The sequence below is a fragment of the Palaemon carinicauda genome, chromosome 11 (genome assembly GCF_036898095.1).
Source record: "Palaemon carinicauda isolate YSFRI2023 chromosome 11, ASM3689809v2, whole genome shotgun sequence".
Classification (NCBI taxonomy): domain Eukaryota; kingdom Metazoa; phylum Arthropoda; class Malacostraca; order Decapoda; family Palaemonidae; genus Palaemon; species Palaemon carinicauda.
Genome location: NC_090735.1, coordinates 9400209 through 9412798, shown reverse-complemented (window position 1 = coordinate 9412798; position 12590 = coordinate 9400209).

Here is a 12590-nt window from a genome sequence, read left to right as displayed (position 1 = left end):
TTCTCAGTACATTTTCTGTAAAATAAATAAAAATGTGTATATAATAAGAGTTACCTATTAATGTAAATGCATTACAAAACATTCAAAGTTGCCTAGAGCGCGTAGTATGAATAAGTTATGAGTAATGTTTTAATAACGCTCATAAAGTTAGAAAACTTATTCCTAACAGGTATAATGAATGAGATGAAAACACATCAATAAACAACAGATTTCAAAAAGTAAAACAATATCATATAATAACGCTGATAAAGTTTGAAAATTTACTCCTATGTTATAGTATAATGAATGAGATGAAACCATACATCAATAAACAACAGGTTTCAGAAATGGTAATCAGAACAGCGATGAACAAATGAGAAATGATAACTTCTACATTTGTTAACGTTTATGGTAACACTCACCCTCCAGCGTCCTGCTTCATCTTCTTGCAGTCTGCGTCCTGTAATCTGTTGCCCTCAAATGAATTGATGCAATTTCTGGTTTGTCTTCAAAAGTTTTAATCACTTTAGTCACTAACTTGTGTACTTTCCACCTCTTCAATATTCTGTCCTTGGTTCTTCAAAGTCTGTATAGTTTATATATTAAAAAATACTCTCTAAATATTTATTGGAAACACCATCAATAGGTTGTGGCATTATGTCTGCACTAACATACCCAGCAGTACTAGGCCTATCACCAACAATGACTGTGGCATTAATTTTATCCCCATAGACATTATGATACCAGAATTATCACCAAAAATAACTATGGTACTACGTCTATCACCAACAGGCTATGGCATTGGTCTTATCACCAACCCACCCTTTACATGTTTATCACCAGTAATGTTAAATGAAATACCTCCAACAATTATTATGGTACTGCACCTATTATCGGCACAATGTAAAACTACGTATATGACCAACACTACCTATGGTACAAAGTTTATCACCAAAACACCCTATGCTACTAAGTTTGTCATCAACAAACCCTATTGTAGTTGGTTTATCACCAACACTACCTATGGTACAAAGTTTATCACCAAAACACCCTAATTATCACTAAAACCCCCTATGCTACTAAGTTTGTCCCCAACAAACCCAAAGTAGGTTTATCACCAACATTATGGTGCTTGGTGTATCACCAACACAAAGTGCAACAACACCTACAGACACCCCTTCAAATTCCCCATTCCTACGGCCTCTGTCATGATCAAGATCACTTAAACACCCAAACAATAATCAAGCGAAACATTCAAGTTTATTCACTTCATTCTTCCCGCCATATTGAAACTTGCTAATTCTCGAGTGCACTTTTATTCCACTAATCACGTTAATAACATCATTAACACTGTTGTTTCAACTAGAACATCACTGTCACTCGATGCCATGTTTCTAGTGATTAAATAACTCTCGGCAATGAAATAATCACAAATTTAGGTATTTTCACTTCATTACTTCCGCCATATTGAAACTTGCTAATTCTTCGAGTGCACTTCTGTTTAAGTAATCACGTTAATAACATCACTAACACTACTTCAAATAGCTCTATTTAAACTAGAACATCACTGTCACTCGATGCCATGTTTCTAGTGATTAATTAGCACTCGGCAATGAAATAATCACAAAATAATCGTCAAAATAAGAGGGAACACGCATTTAAACGCGCCGGGACTATCAAGTGACGCTGGTTGATAAGCATGGATGGTAGAGGTAGAGTACTGGAGATTCGAGAGAGAGGCTTCGCTGATGCTGATTGGCTGAAATCGAACGCGCGGGAAAGTTTCCGTGGCTGTGATTGGTTGGGATAGGCTGTGTCTATCCCAGCAACTCCGCTGTGAAATTAATGCCGAGTTACTACTCTCCATGTCTGGTTTAGTTCTCAAATAATAATCTAAATATACTGTCTAGCAAATTATTATTATTATTATTATTATTATTATTATTATTACTTAACCTATAACACTAGTTGGGTTAAAAGGCTTTAAAAAGGCAGTTTACCAAGCAAATACAATCACGCCAAGATTGCATCCCCTTTTTATTTTTGCTTTGTATAATTCCTACTTACCCTACTTATATTTCTTCCTCACACATATCTTTTCACTCAAACATTCAGCAGTATCATTCACCGCTGGTATCTCCCCAATCAATATGTTACCGTTAGAACCCTTAATCACGCTAATATTGGTATACACTTATATCAGCTGCGTTAACTTTAAACCCCGCCAATATCTTGACTCGTTACATCCAGTGCTTGGTTATCAAAATACCTATTGCTTAGATGCCTTAGAACATTACCTATTTATTTGCTTAGACACATGGGGAAGAGTTCTCCCTTCTCAAACGTTCTGGAGGGGCAGAGGGGAGGGGGAAGCATGCTCTTGATGACGCAACAACGATGTAATGTCATTTATGAAATGGAAGCTGCGTCTCTTGAAGAAAGTAAATATCGCCATGAAGTAAATACATACACATACGCCCACCAACCCATCCACACACACACACGCGCGCGCACACACACACACACACATATATATATATATATATATATATATATATATATATATATATATATATATATATATGTGTGTGTGTGTGTGTATATATATATATATATATATATATATATATATATATTCCCGTCATGCTCAGGGGGGAGAGGAAGTACTCATACCTTGGTGAGAGGGGGAAGCAGGAGGGTTACACTCGGATACCACACTCTCCCACAAATTCCCGAACCAGCGGATTGTAGTTAGGAACGGTAAAGGGTATGGGAAAGGTTGAATCTGTGTGTGTGTGTGTGTGTGTGTGTGCATACTAATCTAAATATTTAGACGTTATTTTTTAATTTTCACGAGGATATCTAAATGAACTACACCTAATAAATCTATTCTAATGCGATCTATGAAGAGAATGATAAAAAAAAAATATCAATTTTAGTAGCTTGAAGTTAAGGAATGTAAAAATGCTACGTCAGCATTACCAGTATTTTACTTTTATCATCCACTTGACCGTAATTTCCTCCTGTTTCCTGTGGCAGTTTAACCTCAAAACTCACGAGCTCTCTGGTTGCAAATTCTAAGATTACACCGCAAACGATATTATATGTTACTTCTGTTCAATGAACATCATATATATATATATATATATATATATATATATATATATATATATATATATATATATATATATATATATGTATATATATATATATATATATATATATATATATAAAAGGCTTTTCTATAAACCTTAATAATTTCTTCCCAACAGAACTCAGTCTTCAAGTAGATTGGCACCAGTTATAATAAGTAGATAATAATAATAATAAGAATAGGGAAATGGGGAATATGGGGAAAGGAAGAGTACCCCTGGATCCAATCCAGTTTGTAGCTCAAAGGCAGGTACTCGGGATGGGAAAGATTAAGGAAATAGGGAGAAAGAGAAGTACAGGAGAAGAATAAAAGAGAGGGACAGACCCTCTTGCGATATTAGGGCATTGGTATTATTATTGTTTTTCCTCAATCACCTTTTATACCGTGTAGCAGGGTTGCCACGGTGTCCTTTTTCAGGCCAAACAACCTCAAATTTGGCCTTTTTGAAATTGGTTGGCTTTTGGTAATTTCATGAATAAAAGGTGGGCCTCAAATACTATATTTTTGGCCTTTTTCTACTAATAGGTTGGCCTTTTAAAGCTGCGTTTGATTAGAAGTTAGCCTTTTCTCATTTAAGAAATCTGGCAACTCTACCGTGCAGTGTAAACTACGGTTAAAACGATGATTTTAAAATTATTTTAAACAATGCAGGGATTTTACATAATGCTTCATAATAAGAATGTTATGAATTAATTCAAAACCCTGATTGAATATATAATGTACCTTAGAAAGAATCCATAATGCTCTTTGTTCGAAGGTATTAGTGTGGAAATAATTCTGTATTACATAAAAGCCGTGGAATGATCTTCCTAATCGGGTAGTTGAATCAGTAGAACTTCAAAAGTTCAAAGTTAGAGCGAATGTTTTTATGTTGACCAGGTTGACATGAGTCTTTTTATAGTTTATATATGACATATATGTTTTTGACGTTGTTAATAGTTTATATAGGACATATCTGTTTTGACGTTGTTACTGATTTTAGAATGATGTATTGTTAATTTATTCTCATCATTTATTTATTTCCTTATTTCCTTTCCTCACTGGGCTATTTTTCTCTGTTGGAGCCCTTGGGCTTATAGCATCTTGCTTTTCCAACTAGGGTTGTAGCTTGGCTAGTAATAATAATAATAATAATAATAAAAAGCTGGTCTGAAGCATTATAACATACAAGTGTTATTAAATATTGATTTTATTAAAGAGCTATTCTGTATTATTAAAGGTTTTTATGTTATATAGCTAAGAAAGTGAAGTATCTTTTATAGTTGACTTATCTGTCATGAAAATACATCACATAGATTACTGAGTTATAACACGTTGGAAATAATAGTTTTAAAATAATAGTTTTAAAATAATAGTTTTAAGATACGGTATGTATAAAGTTACTTACATCTCGCTTCATTTCATTAATATCAGGATATTATGGTGTTGTACACAGCTTGCTGAGTCCTTTATATTACAAGGAACATGAATAGCAAGTGCCTGAATATTTATATATATATATATATATATATATATATATATATATATATGTATATATATATATATATATATATATATATATATATATAGCCTATATATATACATATATATATATATATATATATATATATGTATATATATATATATATGTATAAATATTTATATATAAATATATATGTATATAAATATATATATCCATATATATATGTATATATATGTATATATATATATATATATATATATACATATATATAAATTACATATATATATACCTTTCCTGTCACGCTGAACGGTATGGCCAACCATACTCGGTGTCTCTCCATCCCTCAAGTAGGGGAGGAAAGTGAATAGTCATACTCTGGTGAGAGGTGGTACCTCAAGAAATAATTAGGAAAGGGGGAATGGGTGAGAAGGATTGAATCTGTGTGTGCGTATGTGTGCTTATCTATCTAACTATTTAGCCGTCATTTATGACAGATCGCGTTGGCTAGTTATTATTATTATTATTATTACTAGCCAAGCTACAACCCTAGTTGGAAAAGCAAGATGCTATCAGCCCAAGGGCTCCAACAGGGAAAAATAGCCCAGTGAGGAAAGGACAAAAGGACAGAAATAAATGATGAGAGTAAATTAACAATAAATCATTCTAAAAAAAAGTAACAGCGTCAAAACAGATATGTCCTATATAAACTATTAACAACGTCAAAAACAGTTATGTCATATAAACTATAAAGAGACTCATGTCAGCCTGGTCAACATAAGAACATTTGCTCCAACTTTGAACTTTTCAAGTTCTATTGATTCAACTACCCGATTAGGAGGATCATTCCACAACTTGGTAACAGCTGGAATTTGAGCTGTCAAACAAACAGTGCTGACTGCAACGTTGCATATTTAGACGGTTTAAAAACATGCCACTCTATGAAGAGATTAAATGTGTGACGCCGACTGATACAAGGGTGGAAGAGACTCTATAGCTATGGTAAGCAGTTCTTCTAGGAGGACACTCCAAAATCAAACCATTGTTCTCTAGTCTTGGGTAGTGCCATAGCCTTTGTACCATGGTGTTCCACTGTCTTGGTTTAGAGCTCTATTGCTTGAGAGTACACTAGGGCAAACTATTCTATCTAATCTCTTTCCCTCTTGTTTTGATAAATTTTTATAGTTTATGAAGGAAATATTCATTTTAATATTAGTTCTTAAAATATTTAATTTTTCCTTGTTAGCTTTCCTCACTGGGCTATTTTCCCTATTGGGGCCATTGGGCTCATAGCATCCTGCTTTTCCAACTAGGGTTGTAGCTTAGCAAGTAATAATAATAATAATAATAATAATAATAGTAATAAAACCAATAATAATAATAATAAAACCAATAATAATAATATAATAATAATAATAATAATAATATAATAATAATAATAATAATAATAATAATAATAATAATAATATTCCTAATAATAATAATAACTATTCCTAAACATGAAGAACTATCCTCTGAAACTTTACAGTTAAGGTCTTCATTTAGGAAGAGGACATAACCGAATGCTCTAAATTCTAACAACCCCTTCGTTGCCTTAAGACAAGTCTACGAAGTAGCCTACTTTCATTTTGTTACCTTGTCTGGTGTGAACTTATTTCTCATGATGCACAGGGTCGCCATATATCAACAAGAGCATTTGAAGTTAACCTGATGACGATTGAAATTAAATGAAAGGACATGAAATTATTATTATTATTATTATTATTATTATCCAAGCTACAACATTTTGTGGAAAAATAAAAGGCTATAAATCTAAGGCCTCCAACCGGGAAAGTATCATTATTATTATTATTATTATTACTATTATTATTATTATTATTATTATTATTATTATTATTAGCCAAGCTACAACATTTTGTGGAAAAATAAAAGGCTATAAATCTAAGGCCTCCAACCGGGAAAGTATCATTATTATTATTATTATTATTACTATTATTATTATTATTATTATTATTATTATTATTATTAGCCAAGCTACAACATTTTTTGGAAAAATAGAAGGCTATAAATCTAAGGCCTCCAACAGGGAAAGTATTATTATTATCATTATTATTATTATTATTATTATTATTATTATTATTAGCCAAGCTACAACATTTTTTGGAAAAGTAGAAGGCTTTAAGTCCAAGGGCTCCAACAGGGAAAGTAGCCCAATGAGGAATGGAAATAAGGGAATAGCAAATAAACTATATTTTGTAGTTCCAGGTTCCAAAATTCCACTGATTGTGGAACTTCTGATATTCCAGATTCCAAAGTTCCACTGATTGTGGAACTTCTGATGCTCCAAGTTCTAAAGTTCCACTGATTGTGGAACTTCTGATGTTCCAGGTTCAAAAGTTCCACTGATTGTGGAACTTCTGATATTCCAGGTTCCAAAGTTCCACTGATTGTGGAACGTCTGATGTTCCAGGTTCCAAATTTCCACTGACCGTGGAACTTCTGATGTTCCAGGTTCCAAAGTTCCACTGATTATGGAACTTCTGATGCTCCAGATCTCAAAGTTCCAATGATTGTGGAACTTTTAATGCTCCAGGTTCCAAACTTCCACTGATTGTGGAACTTCTGATGTTCCAGGTTCCAAAGTTCCAATGATTCAACTACTTTATTAGGAAGATCATTCCACAATGTGGTTACAGCTGAAATAAAACTATAAGATACTGTAGAGTAGTGTCTTATGATGGAGCAATTATGACTAAGAAATAACTGCATACCTTATACACACCATCCAAAGCTTAGTACCCTCCAGGATAGTCACTTCAACCGAAGGAAGGACAGAAACGATGCTTTTGAAAATTAATACTAGAGGGGAAGATAAAGGAACAGTTAAATAAAAGGCAACCTATTTCCTTTTCTCAGTGGGCTTTTTTCCTAGTTGGACTTCTTGGGCTTATAGCATCTTCCTTTTCCAACTAGGGTTGTAGCTTAGCACATAATAATAATAATAATAATAATAATAATAATAATAATAATAAGCCAAACATCCACGGTCCTTCTATTAAGGTTGCCCTACACACCGTTAAAAAAATCCAGAAGAGAAAACATCTAGCCTATTTTTCCCTGTTGGAGCCCCTGGGCTTATAGCATCTTCCTTTTCCAACTAGGGTTGTAGCTTAGCACATAATAATAATAATAATAGTAATAATAATAATAATAATAATAATAATAATATAAACCAGACATCCGTGCCCCTTCTATTAAGGTTGCCGTATACACCGTTGGGAAAAAAAAAGAAAAAAAAATCAATGAGGAACAGAAAACTACTAGATTAGTGTCTCTAAGCGTACCCTCAAGCAAGATAACTCTAACCCAAGATAGTGGAAGACCAGGACCCACTAGCTCTAAGAGGGTTCTGTGGAAGACCAATTCAGAGGTAGTTGGGTTTAAATTCGTCGGACCTCATGACCCCGGAGTACCTTATAATAGAAATAAGATATCTGGACTCGTTGCAACTATGCAAGACGAGAAAATGACGATTTTAAGTACTGCTAGTGTCTACTGTTTTGATATTTTTCTTGTATTGAATAACGAAGGTATTTTTCGTTACTTAAAAATCGGGTAACAAACCACAAATGCAGCAGTTCCTAATCCACTGCAGAACAAAGGCCTCAGACATATCTTGGATTTAGTCTAAGGTTTAGCCATTTCCATCACCGCGCTGGCCACTGCGTATTGGTGATGGCAGGAGACTTTGGTCTAATCGCTCACATCAAACCAACCTAATATAGGTGGCCCTGACTAGTACAGCTTTGCTGATCATAGCGATACTCAGTTTTCCGCAAAAAAAAAAAAAAAAAAAAAAAAAAAAAAAAAAAAAAAAAATTCAAAGTACCCATTTTCATCCCCACGCTGGCCACTGCGAATTGGTGATGGCGGGAGACTTTGATCTGATCGCTCGCAGCAAACCAGCCTAGTATGCGTGGTACTGACAAGTACAGCTTTGATGATCATGGCGATATTAGGTTTTCCGAAAAAAAAGGAAAAAAAAATTCAAAGAATTCAATAAAGCCCCAGTCCAGACAGTTAATGACCGTCGAAACGAGGTCTATGTCACGAATTGCATTCCAACCACGAGTCAACTTTCCGTTGCGAGATATGTTTGTTCATAAACTCGACCTTCGCTTGAGACTATCATCAGTGGTCGGCAAGAACCACCGGTAGTCCTGAGTGGTGGGGACTCTTCGTAGAACTCTAACCAAGGGACTTCCTTTCTCTTTTCCAGTATATAAGGAGCTCACTCCATTCCATGACATCAGTCCTCCTCTGTAACTCATCATGATTGCTAAGGTAACGGATGAAAGCAATTGCGGATTTACTATTAAGATTTACAAATTAACTTAGATATCTCTTTCAAATTGATTGTTATGGAATACGCCACGTATAGGAACCATGAGCTTATTATTATTATTATTATTATCAACATCATCATTATTATTATTAACATTATCATTATTATTATTATTATTGTTATCATTATTATTATCATTATCTATGCTACAACCCTAGTTCTAAAACCAAGATGCTCCAACAGGGAAAAATAGCCCAGTTAGGAAATCAAAAAATGAAATAAATAAACGATATGAGAAATAATTAATAAAATATTCAAAAAACAACATCAAAACATTTCATATATGAACTACAAAAAGACTTATGTCAGCCAGTTCAACACATGGAGACTTCAGTAATCTCAGTAGTTATCTGTCTGATGGTTACCCCGTAAGATTATATAGTTCTTTGAAATAATGAAGTACTTTTTGCAGATCCTTGACTTACATATCTAATCATACTGGATTTTCTTTTTCGAACAGACCTGTTTGGCTTTGGCCTTAGTTGCCGCTGTCTTTGGTGCTCCTTCGCAGCCTTCCTATGGCTACGACCCTCAACCTACTCACGAGGTAAGAATGGAATTATGCTTCTTGTAGGTATAAAATAGTTTCAGCGATATGTAATTAATATCAGAAAAGATTTAAACTTCAATTATTTTTATCATATGGATAAATGTAGGGTAACTTATCTTACATTTAACCATATGATAAAAGAGTTCATATAGAAATAAAAGATGAAAGTCGCCACTGATTAATGGACTGTTTATCTTATAAACATCTAACCGAAATAATCCTCTAAAAGTTAGCATTAATAAATCTTCTTGTGCTGACAGGAACCAGCCAAGTACGACTTCAACTACGCCGTCAAGGACGACTACTCGGGCAACGACTTCGGCCACCAGGAAGCCCGTGATGGCTACGACACTCAGGGATCCTACTACGTGCTCCTTCCCGACGGTCGCCTGCAGAAGGTGTCCTACAACGTCAACGGGGACTCGGGTTTCGTGGCTGAGGTCACTTACGAGGGAGAGCCTCAGTACAATCCAGCGCCCTCTTATGCTTAAGACGTCTACAGCATTTAGGGGACGATGATACGAAATTATTTATCTGAATAAACTATTGTTTTTAAAAGAAAAATGTTTTAATTAATGTCCTAATATTACTATGCCTTTCAGTGGGTGGTATAATATAATGGTTATGCCTTACCAAAGCTCTTTTAATCTATCTCTCTGTCAATATATCTACCTATCTATCAATCAATCTATCTAATTTTCTATCTATCAAGTAATCTATCTACCTGTCTATATATTTATCTATTTTATTCCGTCTATCGATTAAAATCGAAACCTCAAAACGTTTCTAAGATAACAAATAGTATTTATAAGAATTGGATCTTCTATAAACAAAATTACCAAACAATAAATGAAGTTTTAACTTCTGTTAACCGGACAAAGTTTTTTTTTTCTGCATTTTCTAAGCTTCACGGTATGTTGCTGTCCATGTGATTTGCGGTTTTCATAATAAAAGCGAAATAAGATTATTAACACCACTGGAAAGTTAATTTCGAATTATCTTCACCAAATGCTAGAAGAAAAGGTCGCTGGTTTCCGATGCGAAAACTAAAGAATTCAGTTCGAAATTAATTACTAAGTCGTACTGAAGAATGAAAACCTTATTTTCAGTAGGTAGCAGGTTGGGTAAGGCACTAGCCACTTGGTGTGATACTATCCCTAGTGAGTTATTGAGTCCTTTGACTGGCCAATTATTACTACATTGGATTGCTCTCTGATAATAGTCTTGCACATTCTTTACACGTTCTCCTGTTTTCTCATACACCTGACAACACAATAAAAAACAAATAAAATCGTTTTCATTAGTGTCAACTATTGCACTGTAAATATTCTGTGACTATTTTCCACTTGGTATGGGTAGAAGATACTCTTTAGCTGCTCTTCTTAGGACAGTAGAATAAATAATTGTTCTCCATTTGGGTAGTGCCATAGTCTCTGTACCATGGCCAACCACTGACTTGAGTTAGGCTAAACTCAGGCACACTCTTCTATCTGTTTCCTTGCTTCCTTTTCTCACTGGGCTATTTCCATGTTGGAGCCCTTGGGCCTATATCATTCTGCTTTTCCAATTACGGTTGTAGCTTAGCTAATGATAATAACAATGATAATACGATATCCTTTTCTATATGTGGAAAAATAGAATCAAAGAGGATGATTGAACTAATATTTTAGATATATATGATTTGACCCTTTTGCACACGACCCTGTCGTAGACAGAATCATCTTCATGACCAGGAAGTACGTAGGGAGCAAATTGTTGTAGTTATGAAAAAGTATGATTTTTTTAGATGCAGTATGCATAAAATTATTATTATTATTATTATTATTGTTGTTGTTGTTGTTGTTGTTGTTGTTGTTGTTGTTGTTGTTATTACGAGACAAGTTGCTTGTAGTTAGAAAAGCGGACTATAAAAACTACAAGTCCATGATATAAATATCACACTAATACGAAAAAAAAAAAAGAAATTGAGAGGCAAATACTGAAATACTAGAGAGATATGATGAATAAAAAAAACTAGTTATACATATAACAAATGAAATATGAAACAAGACCTAACTACAACATATCCACTCGACGTTTAAGTTTCTAAAGTTCAATGATTTCAACCACTTGATATGAAGATGAATGCTGTGTGGCACCGATCCTCAAAGAGAAGAAAAGGATGCCAGAACTAATTACACATTCAGTTCAAGGAGTTGGACAGCTCAGCACGGCAGGATTCGAACTCAAAGGATGCTCAGAAAATTCAGGTGCCAGAGATTGACTACAATACTACGAACATGAACTTTGGTTGACTTAAAGTTTATATTTGAGATGCAAGTCAGTTGATGATGATTGAACAGGAAAACTATTCAAATCATGACAAAAAGTCTCTCTCTCTCTCTCTCTCTCTCTCTCTCTCTCTCTCTCTCTCTCTCTCTCTCTCTCTCTCTCTCTCAATAGATCATTATATTTCCCCGCATTCTTCACTTGATACTGACAAGGTAAACTTCTCTTACTGGCTTCTGTATTTGATAGAAACACATATCTTCCAATGAAATATGGTTTGCTATCGCCCGTTAACATTAACAGCAATCTAATTCTGAATTACCTGTGTACTTGAAAATCCTTGTATGTGTTGAAAATCAAATGATTTCCATACGTTTTGAAAGATATTTGTATTAAAATATCTTTCATACTAAAATGGCTGGATCCACACAGCTTCAGAGAATATCTAAAATTAAATTATAAACTAAGCAAATTTCCTCACTGGCCTATTTTTCCCTGTTGCATCTAGCTTTTCCAACTAAGGCTGTAGCTTAGCTAATAATAATAATAATAATAATAATCATAAAAGAGTAATGCGTTATTGGTATGTCAGAAATCCCATTCGTTCTTCTCGTCAGACCACGAGCAAAGGAAAAGCAATGTCAAGGACAGATGATGGGCGTTGTGTCAGCGAAGAACGTCTTTGGGAGGGAGAACCTTTCTCCTGAAGCCACAAGAGGCTCCTCCCTCTTAGTCTCGGTCTAGACCTATATATATCGCCACGTTCAAAGACTAT